This window comes from Oreochromis niloticus, linkage group LG3 (genome assembly GCF_001858045.2).
Source record: "Oreochromis niloticus isolate F11D_XX linkage group LG3, O_niloticus_UMD_NMBU, whole genome shotgun sequence".
Classification (NCBI taxonomy): Eukaryota; Metazoa; Chordata; class Actinopteri; order Cichliformes; family Cichlidae; genus Oreochromis; species Oreochromis niloticus.
In genome coordinates, this window is record NC_031967.2 from 70,792,605 (window position 1) to 70,814,809 (window position 22,205).

The window sequence follows — 22,205 nt, forward strand, 5'->3', positions numbered from 1 at the left end:
CGGACCCGTAACAGCTGGAAATCAAATAAAAACCAAAACAGCCACAAACATCAGACATGCTAACACTGTAACATTATTGGATGGAGCCCACTGAGACTGAACCACCATCATGAGTCTGACCTTTGACCTTTGACCTGTATCTACAGCACTGACTGATAGGTTTGTAGCTTGAACCTATTCGCTGGAACGTTGAAGGCAATGTGATTACACAGCAAGCAAGACACGAGTAGGCAACATTCTTTATGTTTCACGTGCACGGGAGAGAACTGGACAGGCGCCGTTCCTTCGCTTGACCCCAGTTGCTCTCGTCCGTTCCCCCGTAACACTGCTCTTTTATTGTGGTTACATGAATATGCATAGGTTCATTAACATATGACATAGGTATACATGTGAACAAAGAATACCTTGTGTGTGGGGGTCAAACTGTGACCCCAGGAAGACTCCCCAGAGCCGTCCATCTAAACAAAAGGCACTTAGACTAAAACAGACATAGATACGTTTATCCTACCATAAAACAATAAGACAAGGTACGACCTCTCCCATGCTCCTAAAATGTGGGTGTGAAAGTCAGAGAGCTCTGGAATGCACACAAAGCTTGCAGACTATTAAGGATCAAACCTCTACCAATCTACACCTAATTATAAAACTCTAAGAATATATAAGTAGATATTTCTAAGCATAAATGACAATCACAATACAAATCTAACACTGACCTCTGACTGTCAGCTCCACTTGTTTCTTCAGCAGGATGTTTCCCTCCCTGCTGTAGACGGTGCAGGTGTAGGTGTAGTTGTCTCCATCTGTGGGGTGTTTCAGGGTCAGACTGAGGTCTCCAGTTTTCAGCAGGTCTTCATTCATCTTTGTTCGGTATCTGTAATCCTGGTGCTGTTCTTCAGGCTGGTCAGAGCCGTTCTCATACACGTGGACCTTTGCATTGTTATCCATCCACTCCACTTTAGCGTCTTCAGGCAGGTGAAGTGTGGTGTTGAAGGGCAGCTGGACAGACTCCACCCCTGAATCCACCTTCACCCGGGGGACTGAGAGGACAACAAAGCACAACATGAGCTTGGATGGAGACATTTGTGTTGACTCTAACAGGCTGAATGCTGCTGCTTCACTGGGAGCTCACTGTTAGATAGAAAGTGGTCAGTGTGAAGAGGAGACGCAGCAGAAAGATGAAGACTGACAGGAAGAAAGCAGTGAACAGACTGTTGGAGCTGCTGTTAGTGGGACAGGACTTTATTCAGTCTCTGAGGACCAGATTTGACTTGATGAAGCAGAGAAACACAGTCTGAGTGTTTCTGTCACACTCACTTCATCACACAGCTCAGTTTGACAACATTTGGAAGAATTTGATAGAAGCCTTCCTTTAGTAAAAGCACCAATAAAACACCATGAAAACACCTCACTACACACAAAACTGCAGTACTGGCAAATTGGACATAAAGTATGAAAAGTCAAAGTACTTATTGTGCAGAAAAATGTTCCCATCAGTGTCTATGGATCAATATTACTGCTGCACATGTTTAAGGCTGAGCTCATTTCAAATCCTTTCTATTGTGTTGAATCTGCAGTAATGCATCATATTCTATAAAATCATATGTTTGTAGTGGCTGTCCTGTGAGGACCACGTATCTCTAAATAAACAGCTGTTAATGAGCTCACAAACACAGGCCTACAGCTGGATTTGAAAAAGTCCATTCAATAGAAAATCAACAATCACAGCTGGATTCAAAGGCTTGAGCTCTGTGTGACATGGTTACCTGTCAGTATCTACAGGGGGATTCAAATATGAAGGAAACATGAAGGTGGTGCATTAGAAAAACTGCTGCTTTCAAGTGCAGAGCAACAAACTATTTGAACTGATCCAACTTTATTAACACAGACAAAGATTTGTGGATCAGCTGCTGTTTGCTGCTATAGATATAATCCAGCTGATGTGGGAGAACTACATGTGGCACTTTGATGCAGCCATGAATCTGACTGATTTCTTTCCATTTTCAAAGGTTGATGCATCAGTTAAAGTCCTTAAAAAGCTCAGAAATAAAGAGAAAGGTTGGTTAAAGCAAAGAGAGGCACTGGCAGCATTTAAGACACTAAACAAGAGAAACAGATCAGAGAACATCAGACTGAATAAGTGGAATAAAGTGAAACAGAGAACTAACGCTCCCTAAGAATGGAGCTGTCAGAGGAAGAGAGCAGCAAACTGAAAGTCTCTGTTAGCTGCAGAGCTCTGAAACTTCACACAGCTTTGGATGATAACATGGAGAAAGGATGTGGAGATTTTCACAGCTCTGCTAGAAATCATCTTCTAGTTATTGTGACTCAGATATGACCAGTGTTGGTCAAGTTACTTGAAAAAAGTAATCAGCAACTAATTACTGATTACTTCCCCCAAAAAGTAATCCAGTTACTTTATTGATTTCTTATTTTTGAAAGTAATTAGTTACTTAGTTACTTTTTTAAAACTTTTATTGCCAAAAGTAACAAGGCGATTCACAGCAACAACATGACCTGAGACCAAATCTGCAGTATATAATAGTAAGAGTTATTCAAAAACTTACTTTAAAAGGAAAAACATACATACACATATACATACATACCCATACTTACATACCTAAGCACAGATGTAACAGTGTTAAGGCTTGAGTGTCCTGTCAAGATATTTTATAATTGCTCCCCATTTTTTCCTCAAAGGTTGGCACTTTTAGTTGTAGTTGAGCTGTTATCCGTTCCATTGTATAGACATGTCTAGTTTTCAGAAGCCACTGGGCAACTGTGGGTGCTTCTGGTTTAAGCCAGTGAATTGTTATCATCTTTCTTGCAGTCATGAGGAGATGTAGGAGAAAGCGCTGCTCACAGGAGATACCATCAGGAAAGATTTCCAACAAAAAGATCAGAGGATCCATTGGGAGGTTGACTGACAATATGTTCTGTATAATGTTCTTAACATCCATCCAGTACTGTTGTATGCAAACACAGTCCCAAAAGATGTGCGTCTGGTCCCCCACAAACCCACAGTTTCTCCAACATCCATCACTGACACTACTTTTGGATAAAAAGGTTTTCAGTGGAGTTCTAAAAAAATCTTAAATTAACCTTCCAGTCGAATTCCTTCCACATTTGACTACCCACCCCTCTGTGGCAGCCACAGCAGACACTTTCCCATGTGACATCATCCAAAATTATATTGATTTTGGATGATGTCCATTTCCCATTGTTGTTTTATATGATAGGTATTATCAGACATGTCAATCAGCAGTTTCTGGTAAATCAAAGACACTTGGTTTTTCAGTGTACCCGTCTTTTCAAGCAGTTTTATAAAATGGTTTTCTAACCCAATTGGTTCTCTTCTAATATTGTCCCAATCTTTATGCTTTGTAATGTAGTCCCTTAACTGCAAATATCTATAGTGGTCCCCTGGAGATAAAGCATATTTAGCCCTTAGCTGGGCAAAACTTTTAAGAGTATTCTTTTCAAACAGCTGTTTGACTGTAATCAATCCTTTCTCCGCCCAACTCTCAAAACTCCGATCTGACAATGATGGAAGGAACTCAACATTTCCATTTATGGGAACAGCTTGAGACATAGTCAAATTCCCTTTTAGCATTTTTAACACTTGGTTCCAAATCTTTATAGTGTGCTTGACCCATGGGTTAGTTATTTTAATTTTTTTCCATGATTGTGGGTTGAGAAATGGGAGACTCCAAAGGGAGATACCTGGTAATGAATACTCTTCCATAGATACCCACTGCATTTCTGAATCATGAATAATCCAGGCAGCCATTGATTTTAATTGAGCTGCCCAGTGGTACATTCTGAAGTTAGGCAGTTTGAGGCCCCCTTTTTCTTTTCCAGACATTAACATTTTGAGTCTGACCCTTGGTCGTTTATTCTGCCAGATAAATTTAGATGTAATGCTTTCTAATAATTTGAATGCAGACTGTGGGATCAAAATGGGTAGGTTCTGAAATAGGAATAATAGGCGTGGAAGAATATTCATCCTTATACATTCAATCCTCCCCATAAGAGTGAGTGGGAGTAGGTTCCATCTGTCCAAGTCCCCCTTAATCTCCTTGAATAACCGATCATAATTAAGTGCAAGTAACTGATTGGTTTTAGGAGTAATAATTACCCCCCAAGTATCTGAAGCCCTGTTTGGAGTGTCTAAAAGATACAAGATGATCTAGCTGTGTGGGCCAGTTGCCAACAATCATTAACACCTCAGATTTGTTTGTAATTATTTTATAACCTGACACTGTACCATAATCTTTAAGGTTGCTCAGAAGGGCTGGGACAGAGGTGTTCAGATTCTCTAAAAATAGCAGAATATCATCTGCGAAAAGTGACAGCTTATGTTGTGTATTGGTTTCATCTCTAATTCCTTGTATGAGAGGGTTGGCTCTGATCACTTCACCCTGTCTAGTGCCACGGCCTAGAGAGAAGTCAGAGGCCATGTGGCCATTAACCCTTACCCGAGATTTGGGATTTTTATATAGTGTTTGGACCCATGAGATAAAAGTCTCATTGAAGCCCATGTGCCTGAGAGTCTGTTGCAGGAAGTCCCAATCTTCCCGGTCAAAGGCCTTTTCCGCATCCAGGCTCAAGAACATTGATGAGGTGTCCCTTTCCTGTGCCATAGTTTGAAGATTGAGGGCCCTTCTAACATTATCTGAACCTTGCCTGTGGGAGATAAAACCTGTCTGGTCAGGTTTCACTAGTTTTTGTTTTTGGATTCTATTTGCAATAATGGCTGTAAGAATTTTTAAATCAACACAAAACAGGCTGATAGATAGACATGCATAAAGTCTGGTCCTTGCTTTTTTTTATGGATGACACTAATAATAGCTTCAGACCATGACTGGCGGGGGGGGGGGGGGGAATCACCTTTAAATAACGCATAATTATAAACTTTGCATAACAATGATGTTAGCTCTTTTTCAAAAAAATTTATAATACTCCCCAGGCAGGCCATCCACTCCGGGAGACTTGTTGTTTTTCATTTTTCCAATACTGTTTTTTATTTCTTCAATGGTGGTTGGATTTGTTATTAGTTCAGCCTCTTCCTGAGACAGTTTACTAAGATTGATCGGGTTAAGAAATTATTCAATGTTTTCAATTTTATTTGTGACATTTTCTTCTTTATATAATTCCTGATAATACAGAGAAAATGCTTTTGCAACGTCCTTAGGTTGGCACACAATTTTTCCAGAGTTTGGACATTTGACTTTATGAACAACCCTGCTTGATTGCTCTTTACACAGCTGAAATGCCAGCAGTCGGCTTGCCCGATTGCCGTGCTGGTAGTACTTTTGATTAGCAAAGCGTAGTTGTCCCTCCGCCTTATATGTTAGTAAATCATGCCTTTTGCCTCTGCTCTTTCAGTGAGTTCAAAGTCCCAGTGTCTTTAGTTACCTGATAGACTTTTTCTAATGTCTTAACTTTGTTTCCTAGTTCTATTTTTTCTGGTAATCTCTCTTTTTTCAGTCTTGATGAGACTGCTATATTATTACCTCTCAAATAACTTTTGGCACTCTCCCACAAGATTGAAGGGGACACCTCATTATTATCATTGAATTGAATATATTCAGTGAGACTCCTTTGAAGTTCTTGTCGGGTTGTTTCATTATTCAAGATAGATACATTGGCTCTCCAGTACTTAAAATGATTGTTTGGATTCATTCTTAATTTCAGACAAATCGGGGCGTGATCAGAGATAGTGATTGCCTCTATGTTACACTGACTAGCCCTATAGAGGTCCATCCTAGGCATTAAAAACATATCTATCCTTAAATGGCTGTGATGTACATGTGAATAGAAAGTAAAATCTTTTTCTTGGGGGTGCAACTGGTGCCACACGTCCACCAGGCCCAATTCCTTAATCATTGTATTTAAACTATGAGATTTTTTGGATTTGGGGCCAATGTGTGCCGGGAGTCTGTCGACAGCTGCTTTCAAAATACAATTGAAATAAGCAAGATCATTCCTTCAGATTATTCTGCTATTAATGATGCAATATTCTTGAAGAAATTTGGACAGTCTTCGTTTGGTGCATATAAATTTAGTAAAGTAATTTTAGTTATTATAAGTTATAATAACTAAGTTATTATACTCAATGAAATAGTGGTCCACAATTGGTCTCAGGTCAAGATAAACAAAAACATTCAGAAGTAAACAAACAAAGAAGATTAAGAACAGTAGCTTCCACGTACCCGACTGGATTAATAATAGTAATCCAGTCCTTGGTGTATCCTAGACGGAGGGTGGTGACGAGTCCTCCGAGGGGGATTACTTAGTTACTTTTTAAAAACATGATTTACACCCTGAATAGGTAATGAAGCGATATATCTTCAATCGCTTCAATCCCAATTCTACTTTTTCTGCATAATCCATCATATAAAATGTAATCAAATGAAAAAGTCTCTTTTTAAAACTTGTTTTACTAGTTTTAATCTTTTAACTTTATGCATCAAGCAAAAATTACATTATATGCAACATTCTCTGACTGGAAGAAAATTTGTTTAACATTTAAACCTATTTTCTGCACATTCCCGCACATAAAATAAAATAGTTTGTGTTTACACTCAGTCTTTCAAATAGATGCAAGTGAAACACAGCAGAAAATAAATAAAATCAAAGACTCAGCGGTCCTGTTGCTCTATTTTCACCTGTTTAGCAGGAGTGGGGCAGGCGGAGGTTTGTCCTGGTGCAGGTGTGTCACAGCCGTCATGTCAGTGGAAGAATCCGTGAGTTTCTCTGTGAATTTCACATTCCCGTGGCAGCGTAGCACACTCGGTGCTTGTGCGGAAGTTTAGGGGGTTTTTTCGCTGTAAAAAGAAGTTTTCTTCGAACAGCGGACACTAATGTTTTTGTCACTTTTTACGGAATGAAACTCAAAGTAAGGTCAGTACTTCCACGCTTTAAACGCTGCACGCTCATACTCTCTCCCGCACTCGATATATTATCCATTGTTGATCTGCACACAGCTGTTGCCACGAACGTCGCACTTGCTTACGTCACTGTCATGAGACACTCTCGCAAAATGGTTTTAATAACGCAGTAACGCAGCGTGCTCACGGGAAAGTAACAGTAATCTAATTACCTTTTTTGAAACAGTAATCCCTTACTTTACTTGTTACTTGAAAAAAGTAATCGGATTACAGTAACGCATTACTGCCCATCTCTGGATGTGACTGATTATAGATGAGGACCAAAGAAGGTTTTTACTGAGATTTGAACTGACTTAGCTTAGCCTGTGTTTTAGCCACATGCTAAACAAACACATGTTCAGAAACTAGAAGATGTTACCTTTCAGATGAAGTCTCACACATGAACTTTGCTCCTACAGTTCATCTGCTGAAGCTTTTACATTTGGGTGGAAATCAAATAAAAACCAAAACAGCCACAAACATCAGACATGCTAACACTGTAACATTATTGGATGGAGCCCACTGAGACTGAACCACCATCTTAAGTCTGACCTCTGACCTTTGACCTGTATCTACAGCACTGACCTCTGACTTTCAGCTCCACTTGTTTCTCCATCAGGATGTTTTCCTCCCCTCTGTAGACGGTGCAGGTGTAGGTGGAGTTGTCTCCATCTGTGGGGTATTTCAGGGTCAGACTGAGGTCTCCAGGTTCCAGTAAGTTTCTCTTCATCTTTGTTCGGTTCTTGTATTTATCGTCCTGTTCTTCAGGCTGGTCAGAGCCGTTCTCATATATGTGGACCTTCCTGTCGTTGTTGTCCTTCCACTCCACTTTAGCATCTTTAGGCAGCCAAACTGTGGCTTTGCAGATCAGCAGGACAGACTCCACCCCTGAATCCACCTCCACCCAGGGGACTGAGAGGACAACAAAGCACAACATGAGCTGTAGTGAGGGTTACTAATGTTCTCCTTATGCCCTGTTACAGAGGACTTACTCCCCCCCCCCCACCCACACACACACACACACACACACACACAAAAAACATATTAAGGATTGTACATTAGCATAAAACTGTTGTCAGAACCATAACCAATTTCACCAGAGAAACATACACACACATATTATGAAGAGAGAGAGATTATGCAAACGGCTACCAAACAGCCATCATAATTCATCAGACAATGAGAATAGGACAAATCAACAACTGACAATGACTAATTACTACTGTGCTTAACACAGTCCAAAAGATTCCGTAAGCTACATCAGTGTCTACCGTTTACTATCATAGCCAAGTAGCTAACAAACATAAACAGACGTTTTCACTATCCCTACTAATAATGTTATCTTGTTGTATCTCTGTTGTGGCCAGTGCTATCCTCTATGCTGTTGCATGCTGGGGCAGCAGGTTGAGGGTCACAGATGCCAACAGTCTAAATAAACTGATCCACAAGGCCAGAAATGTTGTGGGGATGGAGCTGGACTCTGTTAGGGTGGTGTTTGAGAGGCAGATGTTGTCCAAGATAAAGACAATCATGGATAATACCTCCCACCCAATCCATGACGTACTGGTCAGTCACAGGAGCACGTTCAGTGAGAGACTGAGATTACCAAAAAGCACCACTGAACGACACAGGAAATCATTCCTGCCTGTGGCCATCTCCCTGTACAACTCCTCCATCTAACACACTGTAAACACTGCAATAGTTACACCCTGTTTACACACGCTCTTTTCTACTCTGCAATATTCTCGTCAGTTTTCTTGATATTTATTTATAATCACCTCTGTTAATCCTTGATATTTATAATTGAGTGATCTATATATATTAGTGCTATTTCTTTAATGTGTAAAATCTGTAACATAATGTATTTTTTGGAGTTTAGTCTGTTACTGTTACTATTTTTACCAACTTCGTTGAGCAACTGTAACCCACATTATTTCCTTAGGGATTAATAAAGTATTCTGATTCTGATTGTTTCAGGATACATGACCTGCCATGATCCAATGACACATCTGCTTACCTGCATCTTTTGCTCGTTTCTCCTCCTCTTCTTTTCCTTTTTTTTCTAAAGTGGGCACCTGATGGCTTTGACCTTTTTTTGTCCATAGCCATGTTTAATTTGACCTCCAGTATCAAGACCCATCCCCCAACCTGAGAATCACAACGTAAACTAACAGCCCTACATGTTATTGCGCAGACTCAGTTTGTATAGGGTTTTTTCTGCGATTTCGCACAACCCAGGAAAATTAATTGTGACATAATGGGCTTGGATTGACAATATTATTAATGAAATGTGCTCTATTTGAAAGCACCCCGCTCCCCTCCCCTTGTGTGTAAGACTTCAGCACAGCAGCAGCAGCCAGCAGGGGCACCGAGGGACTTCGGCTCACTGCCCGCATACATGGATGTGATAGAATACACGGAACACATCAATGCAAATTTCAAAGTTTATGTCCAGATGTCTGGTGCTTTTGCGTTTGTTTCTTCCTTTCCATTTCGCAAGCCGGTTATTTGAAGGCACTCCAGTCAGCCAGAGAGTCCCTCGCCGCCAACCCCACTCCTCCCTGTGTGGCAAGCCGCAGGCGCTAGAAAACAAATCGGTGCCTATGCAATGCAGCATGGGTGTGAGCAAAAAAAAAAAAAAAAAAAAAAGCCCAGTTTTTAAGAATTTCTGTGAGCAATCTTTCTTTCATGATTTCTGGGACTAAAACTGGAACAGAATCCACCTCATTACTGATGTAGAGCTGGCATGGAAATATGTTAAATGGTGTTTTGATAAGAATTATAAATAAACATGCCTCCGTCATTAAATTTAGAGTAAACTACAGAAATAATGCTTAGTTTTGTCCTTAGATTTCCACAGGAATCATTAAAACTTCTAAAATTTAAAAAGGCCAAATCAGAGTTCTAGCTCTGCAAAAACATTAAACATCTTAATCATCCTAAAAAAATTCTGGAAAATAATAAAATCTTATTACAGTGATATAACCACCAAAATACCATATTTTGACTGATGTACTTTACTGAAAAATGTAATAATTTAAGTGCTTTTTACATTTTGTTTCTTAGGGATCTTTATGTGAATCTTTACATCAGATTTCAAACAGCTTAATGAACAGGAGGCTCTCTGTAACCACTCAAACTCAGTCTGTGCTTCAAGCCTTCAGCTTTTCTCCTCTGAATGTCCTGGAGGTCCACAGGACCTCAAAACTGTTGGATCCCAATGATCTGCAGGACCAAATCAACTTGATCCTTATTTTCTTAAACTGGCTGCAGATTTTATAACAGAACCAGTAACTTGTATTGTTAGTTTTAGCTTTTGAACACTGGGTTCCCTGAAATATGGAAATCTACCAATGTTCTCTCTTTGATGAAAAGAGGTGATGTTGATAACTACAGGCCCATATCTAAATACTGTGTTTAAGTTTACAAAAGCTTATTAGTGAACAACTCAAAGAATTTGGATAAATATTTAATTCTTTCCCAACATCAGGATTCAGTAAACAACACAGCACAATAACTGCTGCTGTTAAAGTGGTGAACGACATCATTAATATAATGGACTGAAAAAAAAATACTGAGCTGCTCTTTGTCTTGACTTGTCGGAGGCTTTTGACACAGTTGTCCTGCCATTTTAGTAAACAGACTAAACAATATTGGTGTAGCTGTAAATGCTATGAGTTGGTTATCAAATTATTTGTCAGCTAGAACATAGTGTGTCCAAAGGTGTTCCCCAGGGCTCCATATTAGGACCACTGCTCTTCTGTGTATATAGATAAAAATGCTGCATTACATTTTTATTCAGATGAAGTGCAAAAACTTGAATTTCTACAGTCTGCCTTTGATATTGTTCAGTCTCATTTGACTCAAATTAAGTTGGTGTTAAATTCAGATAAATTCAAGCTCAAGTTATTCTCAAGTGCCAAAGAGTTGTTATCGACACTTCCTAAGATCAAAACCAGATAAGGGATTGAAAATAAAAAATAGTCACATCTTATAAATATCTAGGTATCATTATAGATCTGTCATGGTCCTGGGTCGGTGACCCAGATGTAGACCCTGACAAGATCATAATTTGTCATTTAAAGCTCTCACTGAAAGGCTGCTGGATGATCATCTGTTGTCTCTGGAAAAATCTACAGAAGGAGTTTAAAGTCCATTTTACAGAAGTGAGAGAATGGCTCAGTTTGATTAGTGTGAATTTTGTTATTGTTGGTTTTATAATGACCGGTTATTTTATAGGATTCATGAATTCATGATTCATGTTTGTGTTCACTTGTCCGTGTGGAATATTGTATTTGCTTCTTTACTTGTCATGTATTGTATTTGTTGTAACTTATGCTGCCCTCTGCTGGTCACTCTTGGAAAAGAGACTTTAATCTCAGTGAGATATTTACGTGGACAAATAAAAAACACAAGCAGCCTCTGTGTCAGATCAATGCAGTGAAGCACACACACTGTTTAGTAAAGTCATGTTGTGGAGCTGTTTCACTGATCAATGACTGAGTCTGAAGGAGGTTTTCTGACTTCTGGAACAAACCTGGAAGTTTCTCTTCAGCTCTCTGTATCAGCTGTTTGTAACTCTCAACTCTTTCAGCTTCTGGAACAAGTTTGTGTGAGCCACAGTCAAGGAGCCACCAGAGGACACCTGCTAACCATCGGCATTATGGGTAGTGTAGTAGGAGACACTCACCTGACATCAAATAGTGCCGGAAATAAAATAAAAGACCTCCAGAAACCACAAGAAGAACCAGGAGAACCAGGAGAGGTTTGGCCCAGGATGGAAACTGTTCTGTGGAAAAATACAAGAACAACATCATCTTTGGACTCTGACCTCAATGTCCTGCACTGTATCCTGGTTTTTATCTACATGTCTGACCTTTGACCTGCAGCACTACTTTCTGCTTCTGGATGTCTTTGTCCCTGTAGATGGTGCAGATGTATCCTCCACTGTCTCTCTCTGTGGGGTATATCAGTGTCAGACTGAGGTCTCCAGTTCTCAGCAGGTCTTTGTTCATCTTTGTGCGATCACAGTAACGGTCGTCCTGGTTCTTAAGTTGGTCAGTTCCATTTGAATACTCATGGACCATCATGATTTCTCTGTCAAATCTCGCCCACTCCACTGTGGTGTCCTCAGGCAGGTCAGGTATTGTTTTGCATGGCAGGATGACAGACTCTGATCCTTCAACAACCTCCAACTTAAGTTCTTGGTCTGAGAGGACAGTAAAGCAAAATAAGCAAAATTGCATCTGGAAAGTATTCCCAGTGCTTTACTTGTTCCACATTGTAGATTAGATTAGATAAAACTTTATTAATCCCTCAGGTGGGTTCCCCGGGAAATTCGGTTTTTATGCCAACATGGATTAGATTCATTTTCACTTCACATTTCTACACACACAATACCTGGGGATTCCCATGATGCATTCAGTTTTTCCTTTCCAGTCACCTTTCTCACTCACTATGTGTTAATAGACCTCTCTGCATTGAATCGTATCTGTTATTAACCTCTGTCTCTCTTCCACAGCATGTCTTTATCCTGTTTTCCTTCTCTCACCCCAACCGGGTCGCAGCAGATGGCCCCGCCCCTCCCTGAGCCTGGTTCTGCTGGAGGTTTCTTCCTGTTAAAAGGGAGTTTTTCCTTCCCACTGTCGCCAAAGTTCTTGCTCATAGTGGGTCATATGATTGTTGGGTTTTCTCTGTATGTATTATTGTAGGGTCTACCTTACAATATAAAGCACCTTGAGGTGACTGTTGTTGTGATTTTGCGCTATATAAATAAAATTGAATTGAACAATACCCCGCAATGATAGGGTACTGCTTTAAATGACTGCAAATGTATTAAAAATAAATAATGACAGTAACATGTAATCACAAACTTTGCTCAGTCCTTCAAGGAGGAGTGCTATCAAGGAGGTCTCTATACATTGGTGCATTCAAGAAACCTTTTAGTTCTTCCACTGTAAGTAGTAATATAGCTGTGGGTTTTTTTGCCCCCACCACCCCACGCATTCATGTGAGTGCATGTACGCGTGCGTGGCCCCCCTGTAGTAGGCGGCTTTGCTCTTTCATGTGAGTTCAGGGGTAGTATGACTAGGTGAGAATACGTGTTTTTAGAAGTATCACAAGAAAAAGTTTATTTCTAAAGGGATGAATATTATTATTAACTACTATGCTCTGTCTCTGTGAAATATCGTAAACTAGTTAAATTAAATCACCTATGTCTAAATAACAGCACGCTGAGACAAATGCGATCCTTAAAAACAGTTTAATTAAAACACATAATGGTTTCATTAAATTAAACTCAAATTAAACACTTATGAACTCACATGAACCCTGAACTCAAAAAAAAAAAAAAAAAGGAAAAGAAAAAAATCCACAGCTATATTACTACTACTGTAAAATATCCCACAGCATGATGCTACCACCACCAGTGGTGTCTGGTTTTTCCAGACACGACACTTGGCATTCAGGCCAAAGAGTTCAATACTGGTTTCATAAGACCAGAGAATTCTTTCTCATGATCTGAGAGTCCTTCAGGGGCTTTTTGGCAAACGTGATTCAATGCATATTGTCTCAGACGTCTGCAGACAATTCTTTGGACTTCAAGGCTCGATTTGTGTTCTGACATGCACTGTCAACTATGGGACCTTATACAGACAGGTGTGTGCCTGTCCAAATCATGTCCAATCAACTGAATGTACCACAGGTGGACTCCAGTCAAGAAACATCTGACAGATTATCAGAGGGAACAAGATTCAACTGAGCTAATTTTTTAGTGTCCCGGCAAAGGCTGTAAGTACTTATGTACATCTGTGGATTTTAGCTTTTTTAAAATACACCTGGACAAATTTTAAGCCAATGATTTTCTGTTTTCATTATGGGGATATTGTGCAGGTAGAATCTGGAGGTGAAAAACTGATTTCATCCATTTTGGAATAAGGCTGTTACATAACAAAATGTGGAACAAATGAAGACCTGAGAGTATTTTCCAGATGCCCTGTAACTAAAGAAGCAGCAGTCACACTGATTTTAATCATAGAATTGATCTGATCTGAGTCTGTTACTGACCTCTGACTGCTGCCAGTAAAAATAAATATCAATAATCAAGTCTTTAAAATCTCTATTCTGCATGAAAAATATCAGGATACATTATGAGCCAAAACTGTGCCAGGACTTCACAGTACTACTGTTAGTAATCACACATAAGTAACAGTCATGTTGTGTTATTGTCTGTTCCTATTAGGCATGTGAGCTGCTGGTTTTCCTGCACATGTAAGAACTTCTGTATCAAATCATCCAGATTTAGTAGATACACCAAAAATTGTACCAATAAGATTCTATTTTCTTCTTCTTTGGTGTTCATGTTTTGATGTTTCCAAAGTGGTTACGTCTAGAAAACATTCTCACTATTTTATCAGTTTTTTCAGAACTAGAAATATCTTTTCTGTTACTCTTTAGTTTGACCTCTGACCTTTGTAATCACAGGTGTTGGGTTTTGTACCTTTGACATGCAGCTGTATGTCTGTCAGTTTCAATTCATCTCTTTCATTGCCGATGGAGCAGGTGTAGTTGCCGCTATCAGTCATTTGGGGGTTTCTCAGAGTGAGGCTGAAGTCTAACGTGTCCAGAGCATCAGGCCTCATTGATGTGCGCCTGCTGTAACGCTGGTGTTGCCCTTTCAGATCATCCGTTTCCTCTCGTCGTAGGTGGACAGATTTGGGGTTGAGATCACTGCGAGTCCACAGCACTGTGGGGTTTTCAGGTATAAAACCTGAGTACTCGCAAGCCAACAGGACAGATGTTTCCCCCTCATACACCTCCACCAATGGAGCCAGGGCATGCTGGGAAACTGGAAGGAGACACAAGCACACACAACAAAAACATGTTTATGTGTATGCAGTGGAGTTTTTCCTTGGGTTGATATAAAGTGGTTTCAGAAAGTTGCAGAATATATAACGTCACTCTCAGCCATGTTTTATGAAAAGTATTCAAACACGGATTCTTCCTGTCCAACAAACACTGAAAGGACGTCAAAGATGTTAAAGAAAACTGATGGATGTCTGAACAACACTGAGGTGAAAGGAGGAAACCATCTCTTATTTATATCTACATTTGGTTGAAAAATGAACACAGATACAAGCAGATGTGAGCTCAGACACCTTCTTTTTATGAGACAGCAGTGCTAACAACTGCATCGCAGTCCATCAGTTTTTAACAAATAACCTCACCATGCAACAACATCAAATGAGGCAGAAACACACACACAGAGAAAACAAAAAGAGTTTATTAGTAAATAGACATCTCAGTGTTACAACACATAAAACTGTCACCACTGACAATGTTACACACAACTGGTAACACAACCAATTTTCATCTGTATCATTGGGCACTTTTTCTTCTTCTCTTTTTAACCATAGTCGTTAATCTTAACAGTTTATTAGTAAATAAACATCTCAGTGTTTCAGCACATAAAAGTGTTACCACTGACAAAGTTCATCTGTATCATTGGGCACTTCTTCTGTTTTTGCCATAGCCGTTAATCTTGTCAAACGTCACTACACTCTGGCAGGTTTGTGGTTCTATCAGTAAGAAACAGACGTCTGGAACACACAGATAGTTCGTCTTAAACAGATATGAACTCAACTGTAACCCTGTGAGCGCCCTGCATGAAGTCCCAGAGGGGGTTATAAGGAATAAAGTCAAGTACAGTCAGTTTACATCCAGTAAACTCATGTTACAGACTTTATGTTGTCTAAAAGCACAAACAGCTGTGTCGTTGTGTTTGCATTCAAAGAGCGCTCTTACCGAGTACGAGGAGCAGGAGTGGCAGCAACATCTTCATCTCCGGTTAAAGTCCTGATAACAACAACACACAGCTGCTGCTGCACTAAAGGTTTGGTGCTCTTAAGTTAGACAAAGAAACCCTGATCATTTCCTGTTGATCCTTCAAAATAAAATGTGTTTTATAGCAAATGACTTTCACTATTAAACTCAGAGGAGAAACAACATGCTGCCAGGATGTGTGGTGCTGCTTGAGTCATGTGTCATATTTTGAAGACATAACTTTGTTTGTTTCTTCAGGTTTTATGTATTAAAGTAAAAAACAAAAAACACAGCAATCATCAGTGCTGAACACAGAGTCATAAAAAGAATATATATGCATTGTGATTGAGCTAAAATTAAATCATACTATATTGACAATGAATCAGAATTTTAAAACAGAAAAATAAGTAATAATTTTGTAATAATTGTTCTAGATTTTCAATCTCAGTGTTTAAGTGACTCATCAGGAAGTTAGACCGTGACCGTTTGGATGTGGTGAAAAGAGGAAAAGAACATAACAGGAAAAGTGTTAGAAGTAAGAAGAGTGGGGTAAGAGTGAGAGGTGGAGGAAGGAGGGACAAGCCTGGACAACCGTATAAAAACACTGTGTCAGTATAGAACCTACTCATGTGTTAACCACACCTTACACCACAGGGCAGGGATCCTGCTGGAACACAGCTGGCTCCTTTAAATACAGAGGACTTACAGTGGTTTATAGTGGTGGTTACTCACCTCTGTATGGTCAGTCTGCTGACCTGTTTCTGTGTTTGCCTTCTTTGTCCTCTTTTTCTCCCAGGAGCCAGTTTTAGCCTGACTTACCTGCTGGGATTGTTGGACATAGAGACCGTGGATTTTCCCTTCTGAAAGACTTTTGAGTCCAGCCTGTAACTTCAGTTAAGACATTTTTTTTCTCAACCTAGATCAGGGGTCAGCAACCTTTAAGATCCAAAGAGCCATTTGGACCCGGTTTCCATGCAAAAGAAAACACTGGGAGCCGCAAATACTTTTTGACATCTAAAATGTGGATAACACTGTATATATTGTTTTGCTTATGTTGCTTATGAAATCCATGAAGTGCTACAGAGAAAATTAAATTTTATTTATGTAATTAACACATTTTGAACTCTTAAAAAAATATAACAAAAGGAAAGACACCAACCTGAACTAAAATGATCCATGTAGCAAACAAAAACTGTTTATATCTCCTTTGGGCTTTTGGAGCCTTGACCTGACTTTTAAAAAATAATTGACAAAAAGCACTACGGTGCTAAAAAATGAAAAATAGATATTTGTAAAATTCTGCCTAAATATGTATTTTACCTTGTTAATGTGTGTGGCGGGGCGTGGTCTGCAGCGCCACTACAGGGGAGGCGGACGCACCTGAGCGGCACCCGCAATCACGCCTCGCTGCCTTTACGTCTGCGCTATCTGTGCTGTTGTGTTGTCGGGCTGTGAGCTGAAAAGCTACAGCCGGCTGTATGCGTACAGCAACCGTGTGTGAAAAGTGGTCAATAAAGAGATGCTGAAAAGCATGTTCATGCAAACATCGTCGGGTCTGCCGTGATATGTTTACAATGAGACTTCTGGTCCCGAACCTCTGCGCACAGCGTCTGCAAATCGGGGCTGTACGAAGTCACTTGCATCTTTACGCAGGACTGTAAGCTGTCATCTGTGAGGCGTGAGCGGTGTTTGTTTTTAACATAGTTCACAGTGGAGAATAGCTGCTGACACAATGTGGATCCGAAGATCCATAATTGGCCTACCTGGGGCTGAAAGTCTCGATAAATGCACCGCCTTTCAGCAGGTATACCGGCTTCCGCGAGTGGGACTCTTATTTTGAGCGATGAAAAAATAATAGAATATAATTTTATTTTTATATTTCAATATCAAAATAATCTTCCAATTTAGAACTACAAGTTAAAAAAGAACTGACATAAATAAAATACACTTCAGCTACTTAAAAAAAATAATTTATTTTCCCAAACCACGTGGAGCCGCACTATAAGGACTAAAGAGCCGCAGGTTGCCGACCCCTGACCTAGAAACTGAATGTCTCTGTCCCGCTGCAGCCTCTTTTTAACTGTCTATGTGATGTTAAAGATTAGTTAACACTGAATTTTTTTACCCTACACAAAAATAAGACTGGAGTTATTGTATTTTGAGTACATATCTGTGCTGTCCTTGCCCTGAGTCTCTTAGTTTCACCAGCTAGACAGCGAGATAACGATGCTCCAATAACCAGACTTATTTTCCTTTTTGTGCTGATTTATTGAAGAATGGCCTCTGACCATTGCCTTCTCTTTGACCATCGTAAAACTGAAAGTACAAAATACTGTATTAGCTAACTAACATTGTAAACTAGCTTGTTACACTCTTACTGCAAGCTAACAAGATGAAACTTTCAAATGTACAAATTATCATACCATTTTTACAAAAAACAAAAGATAATAATTATTTTATCGTCACTCCTACTTACAGACATATCTTGTCCAAGGCAACAACATTTTAAGGTCCGTATCAGCTTAAAACGATAACATTTCGGCATCACTTTCCGCCATCTTTGATTTCTTCTTCACGTTCTCATTTTTTCCCTTCCCCAAGTAACCAAACCCATATTACAAAGCAGCCACTGGAGGGAGCTCTAGGGCAGTTTACAACTATAATATCCAGTTTAAGTTATAAAAGGCAGAACATATCCCTTTGGATAAGTTAACTGATGCCCTCGGTCCTTCCAGCTTTTAGTTTCATCTCATATTATTTTCTATGTTCATTATCACTTTGAGTTTGTTTCCTTCTTCTATTGTGAACATGACTGAGACGTGTTTGAGTCTTCAGATCAAGCTGTCCTTTGTTTCCTTTGTAAGACACAGGTAAGCAGTAAGTGGCTGACTTAACCCAGAAGACGACGAAACCACTTATATCTGTTTTTATGAATTACATGATGATGTGTGTTAATGCAGGAGTAATGTTCCATAATTAAATGAAGAATTCATTTCGCCCTGATACCTTACTAATGCCTCATGGTGTGTATTTATCATTGACATGCATGCATTTTCTTTTGATAGCCTCCAAAGCGTTGTGGGAGCTGAAGTTTCACAATTCTGAGCATGTTCATTTAATAAATGTAATTTGCCCAAAAACAAACAAACTGAGAAGAAACATGTAAAACATGTAAATATGAAAACATGAATATAAGAATATAAATCTTTAGAAGTAGTTCAAATTATTCCGTTTCCTTGCAGTCAGTCAAACTAATCAATGACTGATGCACCCTAGTTTATTACTGATATCAAGTTTCACATAGATCAGTGCTTCTCAAACTTTTCACAATGAGCACCACCTCATAAAATATATGGCTCTTGAAGTATCACCCTTACGACCAACATTATAGTACAGTAGTATAGGCCTATTTAACACCACATACAGTTTACATGAGACAATTTTATTTCTTATATGAATGTTATTTATTTTAACTGTCATAAACAGGATGTGTGACATAATGATAATAATAACAACTGTACTGCATTAAAACATTCACAGCAGGTGGGATAGCCAATTTTTAAGTGATGACGTATGAACCCTACTTCTGGGTCCAAAATAGGGCTGCCACGATTACGTCGACTAGTCACGATTACGACGACTATCAAAATCGTGGACGCCTAATTTAATAGTCGACGCGTCGTTTAAATGCAGTAAAATCCTGAAAGGTGCAGGAATAACAGCAGGATTTAAGAGCGTGATAACGGACTGAAACAGAAGATGGCGGAAATGCATCTCCAAGGATACCGTTAAACGCCAAAGACGACGAAGAAGAAGCAGTCTCCGTTATCATGGCTACTCGGCAACGGAACTCGAAAGTCTGGGAGCATTTTGACAAAACAAAAGAAAAGAAGGTCCAATGCAAAATCTGCAAAATGGAACTTGCCTTCCATAGCAGTACGACGGAAGCACGTTGTGGCATCCGACGACGAAGTGGTACAGTCGTCTCGGTAAGCCAATTGGCTAGTTAGCTGCTAACATTAGCGTAAACAGCAAGCTGCTAATTATTTGTGCTGTCAGCGTTAATCTTGTTAATATGATGTTAACGCCATAACCGCATTAACGCGGCAAATCCCCGTTAGTGAGTCCCGTGCAGCCCTCGCACCGCGTTATCGAACTAACGGGGATTTGCCGCGTTAACGTCGTATTGACGAGATTAACGCCACTTATTATTGCTTATATTAATAGCTGTTAACGTTACGTTACAGGACTGCTAAAAAAATACGTTCGTCTTCAATGGACGACTTTGTCACCAAGCCAACAACATGTACACCTCGGCAAGCAGATGTCCTGACCAATGACTGTAGAAAACATGGACGACGCCACAGCTCCCCAAAAATGAAGCCAAAACGTCTCTATCACCCCCCTGGTGTCTGGCTGCAGTATAGGTCATAAACCCCGCCTCCCCCATGTTAGCGGATGGAACTGGGGTCAGACTAAAATAAATTAATTCTCCTCAGATAATTTTTTTCCAAAGATTCTCTCTTTTGTTATCAATAGTTCTCATCGTGCTGATTTATGTCCAAGGGGTCTCCTCTCCCATAAGTTTGATTCTAATTCCTACCGCGGTGATGTTAAATTGGGGTGAAACGTCATCATAGCAGCTTTGACTGACAGCTGCAGTCACGGAGAAACTTGCGCATCTCTGTTCGGGAATAGCAGATAGAGCGCAGGTTCTGAGAGGAGGGCCAGCATTTACGTTACGAAAACACGACCGAGTGTTTTAACCTGACAGCCTGAGGTGTTCTTCAGTAAACTGGACTACCCGACAGAAGGACCCGAGGCCCCGCTGCACTTTTTCGGTAAGTTAAACGGGTTTGTAAGCTAGTCCGTAACTACCGTCCTTAGCTAGGTCCAGAGACCTAGCTAGTTAAGATGAGCACTCGGCTGTCGGGGAAACTTGTTTTGTAAAGTTCGTTTAGCTAATCCATGCAGTTGAATGAATTTACCCTTACTAAAGAAATCAAGAGAAACGCCCCGGGCTACTCAGTCACTAATTACCGTTACTGTACTTTTATTACAAGTATTATACTATAAAAGCAACAGGCTGTGTAACACACCCAAAGAAAGATTCTAGGTCTGACCAACCGTCTCAGTCGTGGGCAAAAAGATGAGTCAATAAAATTCTAAAAGACAATTTAGTGACAAATAATCAAGAGATAAAATATAAAACAGTCCAGTGTCCCATTTATGAATCAAATAAAAACACACAGTCCCAAGGTCAGAGCCAGCTATGCCACACGACCAGTTGCACTCCACGTGTTGCCTTTAACAGGGTTAGAAGTTGTCGTCTGAGACCCACCACCCTGTAAGCATATAGCCAGTGGTCACTCCAGCCTCTGCAACTCTGCTGCCTTTAGGCTGTGGCATATAATAGGCCCTGGCCTGCACAGAGAGACAAAATGACACACTCACTATAGAATTCATAGCACAAAACCCATCCATCCCAAACATATCCAATTTCATCACATTACATACCTGCACAGAGAGACAAAATGACACAGCAGTGTTTGTAGTGTGGGCTATAAGTAGACCAGTGTATCAGTGCAATCAAGTACACCTGCCTCTAATTAGTCCAACCCCATTCCAGCCATTGGCTCACCAAAAATGTGACACACACACACACACACACACACACACTCCCAACCCAGTGCAACTTCACACAATAATATGGAGCTGAATCAACACAGGCACATTAGTCTACCATGTTACACCCCTCCCTGCTGAAATGGTCATTGTCCCAATGACCATGTAATCTATAAATATTAGTCTCCAAATCTCTGTGGAGGCAGTCCTTTGGTTGTTCTTGTTGACCGTCTGGGTTCTTGATGAATGGGTCCTGTCTCGATGTCTTCTGGGCCAGCATCGAGAGGGATTTCTGTAGGAAGCCAAAACCCAACCCAGGGTGGAGCAGCTGAAGATCTACCAGTGTGTGGCAATGCATTTCCAGTTTTTAAATCTTCCTGCCTGGCTGTCTCCACCTCACTCTTAGAGTTCTGCATGTCTTGTTGCATAGGTAACAAACAAGGTCTCATTAAGTTACGATGCATCACTTTCTCAACATTTCCCCCTTCTTGTCTAATCACATACACCGGCAAATCAGGATCTGCTTGTTTTATGATGACATAAGGTCGTTGCTCCCACTTATCTGCCAACTTACCTCGGCCCCTTGCTCTCAAGTCCTGTAGCAATACTCTCTCCAGGCAGCGATGGAAGAGCATCCGTTTTCAGGTCATAATATTTCTTTTGCCGGGACATTTCAGAGTCTCTGGTCCTGAGCTTTTTGGAAGGCATACTGCAGCCGTCTCTGATGGCATTGCACCCAGTTGCTCACAGAAGAGCAGCCCACATTTTCAGTAAGGCCCATCAGCCGATCCTGGGGAAGAAATCCATGCCTTCCAAACATCAAATAATGTG

At 40.2% G+C, this 22,205-nt stretch overlaps 1 long non-coding RNA gene across 4 annotated transcripts in view; it reads right to left on the reverse strand.

Moving 5' to 3' along the window:
* Window positions 1-22,205, reverse strand: part of LOC106096778 (uncharacterized) — a 47,876-nt gene that overhangs the window by 23,323 nt on the left and 2,348 nt on the right. For 2 of the 4 annotated variants that reach the window (XR_003217332.1, XR_003217327.1), the window contains 5 exons: window positions 21,949-22,164; window positions 14,428-14,775; window positions 11,806-12,138; window positions 11,620-11,718; window positions 7,515-7,841 (listed from right to left, as the gene is read on the reverse strand). This is a non-coding gene — a long non-coding RNA (uncharacterized LOC106096778). Of the gene's footprint in view, window positions 1-7,514; window positions 7,842-11,619; window positions 11,719-11,805; window positions 12,139-14,427; window positions 14,776-15,731; window positions 16,098-21,948; window positions 22,184-22,205 lie in introns of those variants that run through there. The other 2 variants (XR_003217322.1, XR_003217334.1) reach the window with 2 other exon arrangements.